Consider the following 18,281-nt stretch of genomic DNA (forward strand, 5'->3'; position numbering starts at 1 on the left):
TGGGTGTTGTGATGCCTTGCAACAAGACGGGCTCGCTGAGATGCTGAAAAGATGACAGCCTTGGTGCTGTGTCCAGATGCACGAGAGTTGGTTCCGGACTCCTTGGGAGAGTTGTGGGTTTGGTGCTGCTTTTGGGCATTAAGAGGCTTCTGCAAGGAGTGATTTCCTCCCGCTCCTTGTGATTTGGTTGCTTGGTGCTCACTAATGCTAGATAAGATTTGGAACTAGGGGCTGCACGCTGTTCTCTCTCTTCTCCTTGTTAAATGGAAACAAACCAGATTTTCTTTTTCTGCAACTTTCCAAGCAGCACACCCGTTGCACGTCCTGTCCCTTGCTCTGACAGCTGCAGGGTGCTAGGCCAGTGCCAGGATCCGCGGTGCAGAATGAGCCCTGTCCTTGCCAGCCCTGCTCCAGGCATCCTTTCTGTGCCACGGAATAGCCCATGGGGAAGGCAGTTTGTAGCTGGGAGATGGAGGAGCAGCGTCTCGGAGATGCCGGCACTGCGAGCTTTCCCTGACAACACGCAAGGGTGCGGAGAAGAACCCAGTGCACCTCTGTGAGCAAGGAGAGGAAGGGGAAAGAAACCTTGCTGTGCAGGGGCTGTCTGTGCACGCACCCGGAGACTTTCTCTCTCGTGCAAGCAGAAGCACCATGAGAGCATCAGCACAGCCCGTCTGGTGGCAGCTGCTCCTTGTTGTGCTGTGTTGCACTTTGGTGCCACGAGGTGATCTCTGTACGTTCAGATCAGCCTCCAGAGCAGACCTCCGTGTCCTTGAAGGTCAACCCATCAGAAGCGACAAGGGGAAAAGAAGAATTTAGAAGCACGCCTCCTTTCGTCCTTGTCGGGGTGTTCTCTGATAGAAATGCTACGGGAGGGTTTTCATGTTGTTCTACCAAAACTAAATAAAAATAAAGATAAAATTTTGGGGATGGTGGTAATGACATTAAGGACTTTGCTTGTCTCTATCTATAACAGCCTTCTGTCTAGTAATCTGAACAGAAATAATAATTTGAAAGGGAAAATAATTAAATTAAACAGGCAACCAAACTGGAGGAATAAGACTTCTGATGAAGGAGGGTGGCTGGGGAAAAAGTAGAGGAGGTGGCGGAGAAAAGCAGCACATCTCTTTAAATTGTCAATCTCTCAGGGCAAGGTTGCTGCAGACATAATGAGTGTCCTAGTGAATTATCTCCCACTTTTATTGTCTGTTGCTACCACGGAAAGATGGGGAGGTGGGGAAACTAACTTTTTTTTTTTGAATTTGGACAGACTTAAAGAAGTGGCATCAAATTTGAAGGGCACCCAATCAATCTGTTGTCCTAGCTGCATGAAATTGTATTTCCCTGCCACTTCATATCTTATTTGCAGCAGCTGGGCTGTAAGTCATTGGTGATAACATTCTTTATTATGCAGCCGTGTTTATGAACTGTGCCTGGAAAGAGATGATAGAAATATGCAGCAATATGCAAAGGGGGGGATGCTGGGGGGAGGGGGAATAAATGCTAGTTGCTAGGGCAACCGTGGGGCTATTTTGGGCATCAAATTTTACAGATGATGAAAAGCATTTTCATGTGATGGTTGGTCTCTCCGGGAAGAGAAGGGGAGAGAGGGCACACAATAAACCAAGAAGATAATATTCGAGAAGGCAGTCATTTAATTTTTTCATATATGAATACGTATATAGTTTTAGCTGTACGGAAAATGTATTAAGCGCAAAGTAGTTGGTACCTCCTGGAGAAGGGGAAGGAGAGGTGTTTAACTAAATGGGAAATGGCCCGTTAGTAATTTGGGAGGCTTTCCTACACCGCTTGGCACAGTCTAAATGTGACCAGTGCTCTCCAAAAGCGTTGCATGAGCCATGCCGGTGTCTGCAGCTACCCCTGTTTGCCTCCGCTCTGTCTCACCACAGGCATCCGACTGCTTTTTCCCCAAAAGGCTTCTCCATCTACATTGCAGTAGCAACTGAGCCAATTAATTCACAGCCCCTTCTGCCACAGGTTAAAAAAAAAAAAAAAAAAAAAAAGTTGTTGAAGACTGCTCTTGACTCCTTCAAGGATCAGGTGATACCCATACTTGACACCCATTAAAATGTTAAGACTGATTAAAAAAAAAAAGGGAATTGCTCTCAGGTCACTGCCCTCAGGCAGAGGTCACCAGCGTGGAGCATTTGGGGTGCTCCTGCTGTGCCACCACGCGGCGATGGAGGAAGGGGCTGGGACTCCCACACGCACAGGCTGGGGCAGGAGCTGGTGATGGGGATGCAGCAGCTGGGGAGCCTGGACCTTGCTGCCTGCAGCTTTGCAATGTTTGGAGCTGAAGGGAGTACGGAAGAGTCATCAGGGCCGGGGGCGCTTGTACAAAGGGAGCACAGGTTTCCCCTTTTTTGCCCCGTCGGAGCAGGTCAGGAGGTGCAATCACCTGGATTAGCACTAGCTGGGACGCAGTAGGTCTGCCCCTGCTGATAGGTCCTCAGTGGAATGCAAAGGGCAGCCCCGATTTGGGGTGCCCACCTGCACCTGCAGGCATTTTGCACCCGCAGAAGGGGCAGGAGGTGGGGGATGCTCCAGCGCTTGGTGTGAAGCAGGAGAGTGAGCGCGGTAAGAGCTTGTCTGGGCCTCTCAGCCTCTGACTTCCCTGAGGGTAAAGCTTGCTTATTTTCTAGACTAGTTCTGTTGTGGTGATGCTCTTCTTAATTTGATTTTGCTGGAGCTGCCTAGGCTCTGAAGGAGAACAAGCTTATGAGTGTCGTTTGCAGCCCCTGGATGGTCGCTGCTGCTCGAGCCTTTCTTAAAATCCTCGGGACTCTAAATATATCGGCACATTAAGCTGGTTAAAGTAACCAGCGCCTGGCTTTGGCATGAAATCTATTTCAAATACAATATAATGTGACTCTCTTATTGCTCTGAAGTTGTGTTTTTAATTAAGTAGTTATCGGTGGCGGTGAGATTCTTCTCGAATAATTAAATCAAGGTAGTTTAGTGAGTAATTGTAAAGCAAATTGCTAAGACCATAAGGCTGCTGTTGAGACAGCCTGTTTTCTTTCACAAAATTAATCTAAGTGATGTGTGTTGCTAAAAAAAAATGTGGTAGAACACTTTGCTGGACAATGGCCATTTGTCTTGGTGCGCTTTGATTTTCCAGCTGCATCTTTCCAACTCCACCTTCCCGTCCTTCAGTTGTCTTTTCCAGAAACAAGCCTTTGTGCTTAGCACGTTCTCCATCCCTTAACCTGTTGTCCTTGGTAGCTCAGCACGGAAGGCTGAAAATGGAGCCTGCAGTAGTTTAGTTATTAAATAACATTGGCAGGGCCCCGGGTGATGGGTTTTTGTGTGTGTGGGACCGGGATTTTGAGTCTGGATTTCCCAGCTTCTGGCCAAGCCGGGGCTGAGCCAGCCCTGTCTGTGTCTTACGCCCCAGCATCTAATCCAGAGTTGTTGTTTGTGTGCCAAGCTGGTAGTTAAGTAGCTCAGTTGGCATGTAGTAATTCTCTTGCTGCTACGGATTCCAAATAAAAGCAGGCAGCAGATTATCTGCTGTCCTATTACATTTCCTTTGCCAGGAGAGCAAAGGGAAATCCTCCCCACAAACCCTGGGTGCGTGTGGGTGCCTCCTGCTGCGGTTTGCGCAGCCTGTCTGCAGCGTCCGTGTCCATCCCCGTGCGCAACAAAGGAAAACAGCAGATTTTTACGTAGTTAGTGCCAGGCTCGTTATTTTTGAGAGCCTGCCTCGTGTTCTCTTAGGAGCTTTCCTTGCTGTGCCTGAGGAACGCGTCCAACAAACATGACAAGCTTTAAGGAAGTTAGGCTGGCTCCAGACCACGCTTGGGGATATTTTCAAAGGCAAAATGAAGAATTAAGTGAGGAAAGCCTGACCACCCTCCTGGAAATATCCTCAGGCGTCAGCAACCACACGATAACTTACAGCTGATGTTTTGCTGGGGCGTTTATTCCCTAACCGCAAAGTCCACCGGGGCTGATGGGGACGCTGATATCTTGCGGATTTACTTCAATGAAGTGGGATTTTTCTAAAGTGCCTCAATAATTTAGGAGCGCAGCCTTAGTGAAACGCGTTCGGGTACCTTTGGAAATCCCATTCATGACTCTCCGTTATGCTTTATGAGCCTGCAGCCCTCAGCAGGGACGTTATTTCATGCTCTAGGTAACAGTGTAAAACTCTGTGGTTTTTAGCACTGGCCTGGCTCTCTACCAGGAGAACAATTGACAGGGATGATGATGTTAGGGCGGCCTCAGTTCCCTACACCTTTTCTGGAGCCTTGCTGCTGTCACCTTTGGCTTTTCCTCCAAGCTTTGAGGATTTTCTAGCAGAGGTGCCTGCCAGGGCTCTCAGACGGGGCGGCTTTCTGCTGTGCTCGCATATGGCTAACGCGGGGAGGTGGGGGTGAGGCCGGGGGAGCCCTGGAGGAGTTGAGGCTGCAGAACTGCAGGGCGTTCTCAGTCGTCATCAGCCTTCCAAGTTTTGATGAAGTGTTAGTGACAGTTTTTCCTAAATTTAAAAAAAAAAAAAAAAACAAACAACAAAACGTTCCTCTTTTTGCCACAGAAGGTGGTAGATATCTCAGTGTTTTACGTGTTTGTGGTTTTGTTTTAAGATTTTTTTCATGTACTAGGCTTTATGTTTGCGTTTCCAATAGCTTTGGAAGACTTTTGGAGACTTTTATTTCATTTCTGGTCCCTCCTGCACTTGAGCCAGCAGAAACACTGAGCACAAAGCTGAAGCCATCTTTCTGTGTGCTGTGCAATGCAACCCCTGTTGGTACAAACATGGGTGTAAAACATGAGAACAACACAAATCCAATTTTTTTATATTTTTATTTTTCAGGACATGGAAGCTTCTGGCGGTGAATTTAAATCCAAAGACAATCGAGATCTCGGTGACAGACAGAAGGTCAGTGTCTCAGTGGTTTTTTTCTTAATCAAAAAGTATATTGTGCTTCTTCATGCTGACTGTGTTGATGTCTTGCAAGTTGCAGAAGAAAGATGTGTGCTCTGCTTTGCAAAAATCAGTCTTTGCCATTGCCGGACTGGGGTGTTATTTCTGACACGAGTCCTAAGTACAGAACCCAGGCCCAGATTTACTTGGAACTCAGGTTCAGGATTGCCACAAGCTCTCTGTGTAACTGTTTGGTGCAAGATAAAAACATAGATATGTGCACATTGGTTTGTGTGAGGCTCAGGGTGTAAATCTTGCCTATGGACCTGAAGTTCTGCGCTCATCCAGATCTCTCCTGGTCGTGTAGATGTCCCTGCTCCCTTTTTATAAGGGAACAAAGAAGAGGTGTTTTATGAAACTCTGTGTGGTCTGTGGATTCCTTCTGGAGTAGGCCAAGTATTTAAAAACAAACAAAACCCTCTTGCAAATATTTGTTTAAATGTTCCGCTTCTACTGTTTATATTCCATTTGCATGTGGGATGTGGAAAGATGCATTTTAATCCAAACAGTGTAAATGAGAATAAGAAAGAAATTGCATTTTCATGTGCCGGTTTCTATCAGACCACTTCCACGTTTGGTTCTGTTTACATACGTATGTATTGTTGATACATTTATATGTGTGTGTATATATATACAAAATCTATGCGTATGTCGTTTAGAAACATGTTTTGCAGTAACCTAAAAGGTGGTCCCAAATCTGCCAGCTCTCTGGCCTGACTCTTGGCTCCTGCCCTGGGCAGGAACTGTGTGGTTACCTCTTAGCAGATGCTTTTAGTGATTGGTGCCAGAACCTTCAGGAGTCCCTTGAAGTTTAGGAATATTTTTTAGACTTGATGATAGATGAAGAAGAAAAATCAAACAAAGGCTATCCCTAGGCAATAGCATAGCCAGAGCAGCTGGTATTCCCTACAGCAACAAGGTGTTTAAAAAGAAAAGGCAGGAAACATCAGAAATCATTACTGAAATAAGGACTGCCCCAGAGGTGGCTTTTATTTATTTATTTGTTTTAAAAAGTGCTTAGATAATGTTCACTGCCCTCTGGTTATATGAGCTCTGTACAGCTGGCAGCTCAAGCCAGGTATAGAATCATGAAGTCATGAAGGTTGGGAAAGCCTTCCAGGATCAGCTGGTCCAACCACCCCCCTACCATCACCCACTAAACCATGTCCCCAAGCACCAGGTTCAGCCTTTCCTTGAACGCCCCCAGGGATGGTGACTCCACCATCTCCCTGGGCAACCCATTCCAATGCCTGACCGCTCTTTCTGAGAAGAAATGGCTCCTCATTTCCAACCTGACCCTCCCCTGGTGCAACTTGAGGCCGTTCCCTCTTGTCCTACAACGGTAGGTGACCCCTCCACCATTCCTTGCTCTTGCTATCTGGGATCGAGTCAAAACCCTCTGGTCTGTTAGTGCTGCGAGCCAGAAATGATGAGTTCAAGACTGCTGGTGTAGGTTTTGTCTATGGGAAGAGCTGAGGTGTGTTGGTGCTGCTAAAGAACTTTTATTAATGGGCTTGGATAGAGAAATTGTTCAGCTCTGTCCTGTGCTGATAAGGTCCTATAGGAAATTTGGGGAGTTGATGGGAAAAGCACCACAATGCTACCATTTGCAGTGAGTACCCAGATCTGCAGCTTTTTGGGGGGATGTGACCCTCTGCTATCTGTGAATCCACGTTCCCTGGAGCTGCAGCCCCCCAGTGACCCCGGGAAGACGGGAGGGATGCTACGGCGATGCTCACAGCGCAGCCTCGCCTGCCGCCGGGCTCCGTCCCGCCTGCCTGAGCAGCCTTTCCCCTCCAGACAATTCAGAATTCCCTCTCCGAGTCTGACTCCCCTCTTCAGATGTGCTGTACAATGTCTCTCCACTGGATACCCACTGAATGCCTAATTTTTAACCACTCTGTCTGTCAGATCCACAAAAGCTGTTAGTGGAGGTGTTTGCATAAAAGAGCTCCACTATAGGTATCTGAGAGCAGCTGGCGATGCTCTAGACAGTATCCAGCAGTGCTGATCGAGGCAGGATGCTTTAGTCTCCCTGGCTTAATGGTTGTGTGCATTTTCTTAATGTACCCTCCCCCTCAATTGCCTCCTAAATTAGCATTCAGGATGTGTCCAGCCTTGAAAAGAAAAGAAGTTTGGAGCCTCTTCATTTCAGATGAGGCGAGGTTAGGTATTATTGGAAATAAAGCACGGATCTGACGTAGATTGGGGCAGAGGGTGCTGGGCTGGGCTCAGCACCACGGGGCCAGCCTGGGCTCAGCCTCGCCTCTGGGCAGAAGTGATGCCGTGGTGTTTTTTTCTGGTCTGAGCCCCTGATGGGGGTCCCCAAGGTGGTGTAAGCAGCTGGGTGCTGCTGGCGGGGAGCAGCGGCGGTGAGGCAGCAAGGGGCCTGGATCAAAGCACCAGGAGGTGCAAAGCCCCAGGTAACCCACGTCCCTCTGCGAGGGGCAGGGTGCGTGCTTCTCGAGCTCCGCTGGGCATCTTTGGCAGTTTCCTGGCTGTGGGAGTGTTTAAGATGCTGAATGATTTCTTCATCAAGCCTCTCTGCATAATTAATGACCGTGCTACGAAAGTGCAGCACTTGTAGAGTTTGATTGGTTTTGTAGTTTTATTTTCTTAACGTCCTTTTTCTTCCTTTTGTCCTTCACCTCTCCTGTCCTTCGTCAATGCTGTGCTTTTACATATGAAATCGGTTTGGCTTTAGGTTAAGGAAAATGTGTAATAAACGAGTAAAAGTCACTTAGGGGAGGGTGCACTGGGCAATGGAGCCCTGATGTGCAACTGGCATCCTTGCCTCCTCTCACCCCTTGCTCTGCTGTGCTTCCTTGGGCTGCTGGCCAGTAGCACTTGTGGCTTGTGTTAAACACAGAAGTTCTTGAAGAACTTGTGCTTGAAGTTGCAGATATTTAGGGCTGTTTGTGCCCTCAGGAGCAGCGTTTCCCTGGGAATGTGAGTGTGTGTGCTCAGTGCCCTGCGTTGCCTTGCTGTGGTGGCAACCTCTGGGGTAACTGGAGAATTCAAGACGAGACGAGGTAATGGCGATAGTGAAAAATGCTAAAGGATGCTTCGCCTTAATGAGAACAGATGCACGAGGAAGGAGGTACTGTTCTGCTGCTGCGGCTTACAGAAAACCAACCACATAACTGGATGTTAGTGCGTGCAGGGCTCGTGGTGCGCTCGGAGGTGCAAATAACTGATTCCAAAGTTGATATAATCAAAGAATGAGAGAAGATTGGATGTTAGAGGTTAAGTTGTTGTAAATTAAAGCAGCTCTGCTGAACTCGTTGCAGTAGTCCAGGGTGTTTGCAAATGTAACTGAGAGGACTCGGCTCTCTCTTTCCAGCTGATGCTTGGCTGGAAAATGTCGTTTTTCCAGTAGGTAAGTAAAAGTGAGTAGGGCAACTTTGAATCACAGAATAGTTCGTGCTCAAGTCTTTCTGCGTGTACTGTAAGCCAGACAGACCTGTTGTCCTCTTACAAGCTGCAAATTACACAGGCAAATGTAATTACCCATTCCCTTTGTTATTAGTGTGCAGCTAGGAAGCTTCAAGCTATCGGCCCTTTCTTGGTATTTCAAAGCTTACTTGCAAGATGCATCCTTGATATTGAACACAATGAGATGTCCTTTTTTTTTAAATTCAATTAAACATTTGCCTACTGTGACTCTTTATTCACTGCAAATTGTCTCTGTAAATAATCTTCATCAAAAGTCAGAACCAATCCCCATTAGTTGTTTAGATTAATTAATGAGTCCCCCTGGAGCCACCCAAATGAATTCAATTTAAACGTCAACAACTTGGCTATGGAGTTTCCCAGGTTGGCATTAAGACAATATTAAACCTGCAATAAGTCACATTTAAAATGTTAATTCAAAGAAGCTCTCCATTTAGAGCATTTAATTAAATCCTTAAATAAACTGCATGGGCTCAATACCAGATGGTTCTGCATTTTCATTGCAGCAGAGAGCCTTGAAGTCATTGAGGGAAGTAATATTGGAGGCATGGTGAAGATAACCAGGATATATAGTGTAATAAAATCTAATCTTGTTTCCAGCAGGGAGATTCAGTGTATGTACACAACCTAGGCTAAAATTGTAAGTTAATTACATTAACCCCAGTGTACTCTGGTATCTGAGCAGCCAGAGATGAAATTAGTCTTTTTCCTATCATAAGATTCTTTTCAACTTCACTATATTAATTTTTAGCCAAATACTTACTCATAAGGAAAATTGAAGTTAATGTAACCAAAGACAAAGTAATGCAGTCTTAATATTCTGAAGGGATTACGGAGGGCCGTGAAAATACACTTTGCAAATGTCACTCACTTTGAATGGATTTGTGGTGGGAAGGTGGGGGAAAAGAATTACGGCTGTGATCCACACCATGCTGGGGCGTAATGAAAGTCGTGATTTAAGAAATTGGGGCCTGAGGAAAATAAGTAAGTAAAAGATCAAGACCTCTGTCTGGGGCCCCGGTTCCTTCATGAGGCTTGGTGCGTTGTCCACTCTGTCAGGTGGCAGAGGCAGAAGATCTGTGAAACTGGGCTGTTCTGGAGTGAAGTATCCTAACCATGCTGTTGTTGCAGGAAATGTCCCTTTTACATTATGAGCTTAATGCTGTCTGTTTGCCTGGTAGAAGTTCTTGCAGTAAGTTAAGACTACGATCCTTTACCTTTTTAGCTAAAAACTTGAAATGCCATTGGGAAGATGGGGCTTTTTCGCTCGGTTGTGTTTGTTTAAAACTTAAAATTATGATCAGAGTCCTTGGGTACAAGATGCTGCTGGTTCAAAAGATGTTTTTCAGTTCCTGTATCGCCTTTGTCTGTCCCCTAAATACCTGTTGCTTTCCATGTGCCTTGGGTGCCTCCTCTCTGGCACCTGTAAGCTCCTCCAGCAGCCTCCTCTCACTGTGAGACCAACACCTGGAGTCTTAACTCGAGAGCTGAAAATCACAAGAAAATACAGGTTGTGTTTTACAGCTCGTGGGGAGGGAACAGACATTAATAATGTGGCTCGGTGAGAGGAACAACTTTTTTCTCTTAATATTCCAGAAACATTAATTCAGTTCCCAAAAATACGGGTTTCTTCCTGTTGGGTGATGAAGTACAGCAGGGACAGGAGTTACGGGTGGAGGTGCAGGTTTGCACTGCTCGGATTTTGCTGCAGTGTCCACAGGAGGACTTGAGCCCCGTCAGTGGGCACGAGCTTTGCACGTCTGATTGCACGAGGCCATCGAGCTCGTGACAGCCGCTCTGCCTCTGCTCGTGCTGCTTGCCCAGCGCTGGGGTCAAAAGGACCCCGAAGGGCTACATTTCCTTGGAGGCGCTTTGGGATTCTTCTTGTGGCCACCCTTACTCTCCTCGCCCCATCCCGCAGCACTCGGGGGGGCTCTGCCCCATGCCCCCGGTCCCTTCCTGTTGTTGCCGCACCTGCACAGCACCGCCAGGATGCGGTCGCTTCTGCACGGCGGCTGCTTCCCGGGGGCCTCGTGCTGAGCGATTTGTGGTGTGCTGGGGGAGGGAAGACCCAAGTCTTGTTACTTTGGTAACTGCAAGCTCCTGAGCTGCCCCGAAACCGGAGGAGAGGCTGAAATAACCCTTCTGGCGTGGATCCTGCTCGCCGCCTGCAGAGCACTGCTGTGCACATGGCACACATGGCCTGTGCCTCTGGGAGGGACGGGAGGAGCTTGCACAGCTTCCCCCCTCCTGCTTAGAGAAGCCCCAGTTGAAACACTCTGGAAATCCCCTGAATCTGGACCCACGTGAAAAATAACTCTGGTTTAAACAACCTGGCGAATTCACGGTCATTAAAACTGAGAGATTCTCCACCAAGGGAGGCATCAGAAAGCATTGGTGAATTTTACCTGTTCATTGCCTTCCCAGGTGGCTTTTGTCTAAGGGTCACCTGCATGCCGGAGAAGGCTGGAAGCACTCAGACCACCCGGGGGCCAGCTGGGTTGTGTCCTGCAGGGTATCTTGGTGATCAGCACAGAGCCTCTCTGTGAGGAGCTCCTTACAGCCTGGTGGATAGGGAGCTTTACAGGGATCAGGCGGGGAGGTGGGGGAGAAATGCAAAAATCCTATTTTATTAGGCACTGCCAGCAGAGTATGTTGACAATGGCCCCACTTGCTGAGATGCAGATGCTGCTCGCTTTCCGTGCTCGTGCAGCACTGCAGTTCCCAGCCCAGGTAACTCCCTCCCCATGGAGGACTCACACTGGGTTGTCCCCCGAGGCTTAGGTTTTGTGCCATCTTCCATGAACGGAAAATAACTGCTGTGCTTTTTTCTCCTACGTTGCCCCAGGTTGCATCCACAGGAGCTCGCACTGTATTGCTGAGATGTGTGCAGGCTCCTCTCCGTGCTGCGCCCTGGGCATCTGATTAAGTCCCATGCAAAACAGTGGGTGCCAGACTCACCCTGCTGCTTGTGCTCCCACTTCTGATGTGATCCTTGCATCTGTAACAGCTTGTAGCATCATGATTAAACGTGAGAAGGGCGTTCAGAGAAGTGTGAACGTGCTGGTGCCTTGATAGCACGAGGCATGGGGATGGGGAGGTGCTGGGAAGGGTTCTGAAGCCCTCTCCCTTCCTTTGGGGATGGTGGACAGGCAGGAGGACAGGGCATGGGGTGTGTTTGGTTATAGGGAGCTGGACTTGAGAGCTGATGATTTGGTCACTGGGGAGACTGCCTGATTTCATTTTATTGATTAATGAGGATTCATTTCATAATGTTAGGCAGCTCTCCACGTCTTAAAGATGAAAGCTTGCTATCTCTGGGCGCCTCTAGCACCAGTGTTCATCCTGCTCTTCTTGCTCACTGTGCTGCTTGCTGTGTGTTGCCTTATCCTGTGGCTGGTGCTCTGCTGTCTGCGGCTTGATTGAGTTAGCTGATGCTATGGGGATGCAAAACCAATGAGGAGAAAAACAACAACCCCAGAATGATGCTTCCACTACCGAGTGAGCTGTTTCCCTGGCAACACCAAGTTCTCGTGATGTGACTGCTCTGGCATTGCCTTTCCCAGCCCGGAGGTACCCGCTCCGAGCTGCAGGGACACCTCGTGCTGCCCGGGGGCAATGGGAGCCACCAGTGCCAGCACAGCCCTGGGTTGGGAAGCAAAAGGATGAGGAACAGTGGTGTAGCTGTTCATGGCTTCTTATTTTTTCCCCTTCTTCTGAGTCCATCTCTGCCCAGTTTCCTCTTTCCTCCTCACCAGATCTGGCATTCTGAACCTCCTCTCCTCCACGTTTCTGCCTCTGCGTCTCTGCCACAGGACGATTGTGCGAGTGCGTGGCAAAATGTTGTGCCAGCATGCTGGAAGAGGTACTACAAATGCCACTCTTTGTGCTGGCTTAAGTCCTAAAGAGCTGGCAAGCTCTTCATTTCCTAACACCATTTTAAAGTGTCGAAGCTGTATAAAAGCTCGTCCAGCCATGGAGTCTCAATGGCAGGGCTCCGACTAACAAGTTGCCTTGCCTTTAGCTGTGCCTTTTACAGCTCTGCGTGACCTCTGCATCGGCAGCCCCTTCCCTCGGCACCTGCACGGCCGCAGCCATCGCGAGCCAGGTGCTAACCGCAGAGCCATCGCGGGCATGCGGGGAGGTTTCTGGAGCTGCCCCTAGCTGGTATTTACCTGCAGTTTTCTCTGTTTGACTCCAGCAATTATGTTTGTCCTTTCCTCTGCCGGTCTCCGCTTGCTCTCGGTTCTGCTGCCCCCCTTTCTTTATGAAGTGGTAGGGCAGCTTATATTTAAAGCCTCTTTTATTTCTCTAGGGCTTGCTGGGCAGGGATTTATGAGTGTCTTAATTCCACAGAGCGTGGGGCAGGGGCGAGCTCGCTCACCTCTTGGTGGTCAAAATAGCTCCCGTTATTTAGACGTGCTCTTAAAATCTTCCCAGCTACTGATATTTAGGACATTGTTTGTAGGTTTTAAGCCTTAAGCGTGCAATAGGAACAATGACTTGCATGCAGCGTAGTACCCGAGCTCCCAAGTACGGAGTGTCCAGATAAACGAGCGCCTAAATCCGTGGATTTGCTCTGTCCCGCTCCCTGACCTGCAAACAGTGTGTTAGTATGAAGATGTTTTTAAATGAAGCCGTGACTCCGGCATCAGAACTGCCCTGGCCGAAGGGCAGGGACACTCTTGCAAAGAAAGTTCAGTCACAAAGTTCAGCCGCTGCTTCTGCTGGGTGCCCAGCTTACCGTCCGCTGTGCCTCAGTGCAGCTCCCTGGGTTTGCTCCTGCTTTTCCTTACTACTTAAAGCTCCCTGATGGAGTTGATTAAGGATTGCTAAGGGTCTGTACTAGCTGTATATGAATCCTTTTCTCATATAGGTGAGCCCCAAAGCTGTTTCAAATGCATTAAAATATATAGTAGATCTTGCCTGCTAAATACTCCCTTGCCCCCTGGTGTCTGGACTCGTATTAGAAGGGATGGCTTTTGCAAGGGCTGCCTCAGTTCTTTGCTTGGTGAAGTCAACGACAAACCTCTGCTTGCCTTCAGGGTGGCAATGCGCTGCTATTGTGTCCAGCCAAAAATCCCACCCGCTGCGGGGAACGTCGGGATGTCTCGCTGGTGTGTTGTGCCTGTCTCCTAAACAAAGCCCATCCTGAACTATTGGCAGGAAATAAATATCTTAGCGAAGACATTTTGGTTACTTTGACTGTTTTTTTTTTTCCTCAGCTTGGCTGTATTCTACGAGGATGTAGCAGTGAAGTGGTAGAGCTTTGTGCTTGTCTCGCTTTTCCTGAGCATCCCAGAGTGCTCGCAAGGTGCTGTTTTGCTCAGCCCACTCGAAAAGGGGTCCCGCAACAAGTTGGTGGAGCACCGCAGGGTTGTCCGAAGGCTCACAGAAAAGTGGAAAGAATAATAAGAATAACTTGGGGGAGAGTGTTTTTTTGTTGTTTTTTTTTCTTTTGATCACTTTATATTCTGCATGCCTAGCTTCAAATGGGAAGTAAAAACAAGATTTTCCTCACCTGTGGTCATTACACGTCTTGCGGCATTTTTCATAAGACGTGGGGATCTTCGTGGAATCCCACCTTGATTAATTACGTGCTGCTTCCCTGAAGAAGTTCCTGCAGTTGCAAATAGCTGCTGCCTTTCCCCTCCATTCCCTGTCGTCAATTAGCGCGCCGCCTTGTTAGCTCTTTTATTATGGTTCCCTTTAAAGAGGCTCGGAGGTGGTTCTGTCAGTGCTGAAGGAAACACGCGGTAAATAGTTTGTGTACTGGCATATTGGGCTTAAGGAAGATTTTAGGAGATCTGTGGATGAAGATTTGTGTGCTTTTTCCCCCCGTTAATGAGGGCGAGCATAGCAAATGCATCAAAGGTATCAACCGCCAGGCACCTGAGTCCACCTGTGGCTGGAAAAGCAGCCGAGGAGCTCATCTGCAAGACGTGTCGGGCTCGGTAACCTCTCAGCTCTCTTTTTGTCCTCCCGTGCTTGCGTCTTCCCTTATCTGCGCGTGGCGGCAGGTAACGCCCGGCAGCAAATCTCAAAGGGGCTGGCTCAGCGGGGTGGAAGTGGTGCAGCGATGGCAGGGACTCCTGCTGGAGCCTAAAGGTTCCCATACGACTCTGCTGGGGCTCTCCGAAAAGTTGAGTGAGTAGTTCCATTAAAAAGTTAATACTTTTTTTTCCATTCTTGAATGTGAAGATTAAAATTTGCGTTTACTTCTGTGGTGGTCGTGAGGATGACGTGCACTTTCCCTGGCTGAGGCACCGCACAAACGCAGCTCCGGAAGCTCCGAGACCTTCACCCTGGGGTCAGGGCCAGCTGCCCCTGTGGGGTCTGGCTCATAAAATGCTCCTGGCCGCAGCTAACAGCGAGCACAGTGCAGCAAATACCCCGTGCAGTGGCCGTTCCTCCAAACCACTACTTAAATATAAGTTCATGAAACACCGCAGATCTGTGACTGCTTTCTCCTATTCCCCTCGAATGCTTGTGGTTGCACACATTGCCCCAGAACAGGCAGCTTGGGGAGAGGGGGGAGCTTTCTGCTGCATCTGTCACCACCTCTCCGATGCTGGGCTTGCTGCTCCTGCCTTAGGAGCTGCAGTAAAAGTGGGGCTGTTAGCTTCTCGAGAGGGAGAAAACATCTCTGAGGGCTTTGTTATGGGAACAATAAGTGCTCCTGCCCACAGGCATTAGTGCAAGTGGTGAACAAGCTAGTTAATTATATTGAAATCAATGCTATTTGCCTGGATTTAAAGCATTCTTCTCGCGTTGACTCCGTCCTTCCCGTTTCAGCCTGTGCCCTGGCAGCTGCCGTGCAGGAGGCAGGCGCTGCTGGGCTGCCCTGCGATCCTCCGCAGCCACGATGCCGCGGTGATGGTCACGTTTGCCTGTTTCAAGTGCTGCCAGCCTGGGAAGGGGCTCAGCTCCAGGCGTGCAGTCTGAATTTTAGCCTTTGGCCTTCCTCCCAAAGGCTGGGGCACGGGGATGCGGGTCAAATTTAGGCACTGCGACGTTGCAGGGTGGATTGGGCAGCCCTGCTCCCAGCAGGTGGGTGGTGGCAGCACCGCCCCGTGCCCGTCGGGCTCCTGGCACTGACCTGCTCATCCCAGTGACAGCGGGCAGGGGAGACTTCTTGACACATTTGTGGCATGTCAAGCACAGCTCAGTTCTGGTAGCTTCTCCCACCTTTGACTAATTGCTGACCTGACATCTTTCTGATAGTGACCTTGTTTCAGCTAGTAATTCAAATATCTTTCAGTGTCAGAAATAATAAGTGCCACAGTGAGATGAACAAGCAGAGCTTAAGTTGAGCACAGATTAATGGGGTTTTAATATTCCTAATTTAATCACTCCTTTCTGTCTGAATGTGTGCAACATGATGTAGCAGCTAATTATTTTTTTAACCATGATGAGGATCTTTCCTAATCATTTTTATATTTAACATGAATGAAGGGAGGGCAGTGATTAATGAGGGAATAAATCTTATGAAACAGAAGCAAGCACATGATCAGTTAAAAATACAGCTGTCTGATTTTTTTTTCCCCCTGTACTGCAAAATACTTCAGCAGCTGCACCTTTTCAGCTCAGTAACGAGCTGTCCTCAGCCCTAAGAAAGACCTGAAACTTTGCTTATCCCTTTGGTGGTTCTGCTGGCATTTCTGTGCAAGAACATCTCTGTGATGAATGCAGCATTTTTTTCTTAAAAAAAAAAAAAAAAAACCACTAGATACATTAATGGTTGGATAGATGTCTTTTCAAATATTTGCTCCTGACAGGGTGTTTGGAATTGCAGATGAGAAGCAAACCAGCTCTCAGCATCTGTCTGTTGCTACTGTACGTTTCCATTGTGTGAAGCAGAGACAAAGCCAGGCAATTCAAAGCTTAAGTGGATACTCTTGAGAGGTTTTTATTTTCCTCTCTTCCCTCCGTCTTCTCACATTCGGCTGCTTCTCTTCTCTCTCTAACCTCATCTTTTCCTCCCCTCCCCAGCCCTCAGGCTTTGGTTCTGGGAGCCTGTCTTCTGCCTGCAGTTCCCTGCTCCCTCCAAGGTCCCTTTGTGCACCCTGATGGGTGATTTTAGGGTTTCTCCCGTGCTCTCGGGCTGTAGGGCAACCAGGTATGGTCAGAGGTGTGGTAGTGGGCTCTTTTCCCACCCTTTGAGCGCAGCGCAGTGGTTTGTCGGTAGTATCAGCCGATTGTGTAAGTCGGACGTGCGTGGTCCGCACTTGTGGACCCGCGGTTACAGGGTGGTTGTGTGTGCTGATTGTTTTGGGATGGTTCCTTGAGCAGGAGGCTGCACGCACTGCGCTGAAGTCCTCGCTAAGACGGACGGGGATGGCTCACTGCAATCCCAGCCTCCTGCTGGGGACCTGGGGTTTGTTCGCAGAAAGCTCCATCCAGGAACCAAAGGTGCCCCTCTGTTAACTGTGGCCATGGATGATCTGTAATATAATCCAGGGAGGATTTGTTTTGTTGTTCTTTTATTTTTTTTTTGGTGGGGAGATTCTGTGCAGAAGCTCCGTGCCGTCACGGAGACTACTCGATGGGTTCTCAGCAGCGTGAGGTCATTCTGGATGTGTCTCTTCTCGCCAGCTAACAAGAAGAATTTTAATAGCTGATCAAGATGAGCGGTGCCCCAGCAGTGCTGGCAGCTCCCCTCTAACCTCGGTGTCTCCCGCAGATTGCAAAATCGATCTAATTGGCTAAAAAAAGAAAGATAGGCTTAAATACAGCTCCTGTTGCTTAACACCTTCTTATTCCTTGCTTGTTGAGCAAACAGCACCAAGCTCAGGGAGTCAGCACTTGGGGTGCTGGTGACACACGCCGATGGTTTGATGGACATTTGGGATGTCTGGGACCCTGTGGCGAGGCTCTCTGCGAGCAGGCAGGGTCCCGAGGAGCTAGGGGCTAACAGGAGGGATGGGGATACAAGGAAATAACAGCGCACTGGACCGGTTCCTAAAATTAGGGCTTCTCTTCTGGCGAGGCGCTTAACTAAAGTTTGGCTCTTGTAGATCAGATCTAGTTTTTGCAGCATAAACATTATGCAATCAAAAGCGAACCCAGGGACGACGGGTGTTTTCTGATCTGCGATAGGTAACGCGTGTCGGGAGCAGATGGAAGACGTTAGCTCGCAAGATCCTGTTTACATGAGCCCGTAACTAGCAGCAAAGATCCCTTGCAAGGGGAAGGGAGAGACTCAAATCAAGAGCATGATAGTTTCCAAATTTTTTTTGTTTTTTTACTTGAGGTTTCCTCATCCACTTTCTGTAGCGTTGCAAATAAACGGTAAATTGCATTTGTCTTCCAAACCGCCTTTCCTTGAGGACAAGCTCCACTTTGGCCTTGAGTCGCTTGTGTACTTTTAATCTTAAAGGCAAGTGAATGCATAAGTATTCATTACAAAATTGTATTTTATATGGTCAACATCTCCTGTTATAATTACAGATTCCAGCTGACTGTTGTCTGTCTTCCATAATTCCAGCTCTCTTGCAGCACAGGAGTCTTACACTCCTGAAGCTTTTCCACATTCGTGTAATAAATAAATAATCACACTTATTCTGCTGTCAAAGCCGAAAGCATGCACAGCTGTCTGCCACAAGATACACTGGGACTGCAAGGTACAACCTTTCTTAATTAGACTGACCTGAGATTGTAGAAGGTTTTTTCTTTTTTCTTTTTTTTAGCAGCTTCATTAGCACGGGAGCTTAATTGCAAATGACTAGACAAGCTCTGCTCTTGGTTACTGGGAGAGGTTAGAGCTTTTCTCACCGGGGTTTTGATCCGGGGAGACATTTTGCAGCTTGAGTTTTGTGACAAAGGCTTTAGGTGTGCTCAGAGCATCTGAATGCCGGGCTCAGAATTAGCAAAGTAA

General features: G+C 48.2%; 1 long non-coding RNA gene across 3 annotated transcripts in view; it reads left to right on the forward strand.

The window, feature by feature from the left end:
• LOC121056809 overlaps window positions 1-18,281 on the forward strand; it is a 124,906-nt gene that overhangs the window by 35,590 nt on the left and 71,035 nt on the right. For all 3 annotated transcript variants that reach the window (XR_005813506.1, XR_005813505.1, XR_005813507.1), the window contains exon 3: window positions 4,841-4,906. This is a non-coding gene — a long non-coding RNA (uncharacterized LOC121056809). The remainder of the gene's footprint in view (window positions 1-4,840; window positions 4,907-18,281) is intronic.

This window comes from Cygnus olor, chromosome 18 (genome assembly GCF_009769625.2).
Source record: "Cygnus olor isolate bCygOlo1 chromosome 18, bCygOlo1.pri.v2, whole genome shotgun sequence".
NCBI lineage: Eukaryota > Metazoa > Chordata > Aves > Anseriformes > Anatidae > Cygnus > Cygnus olor.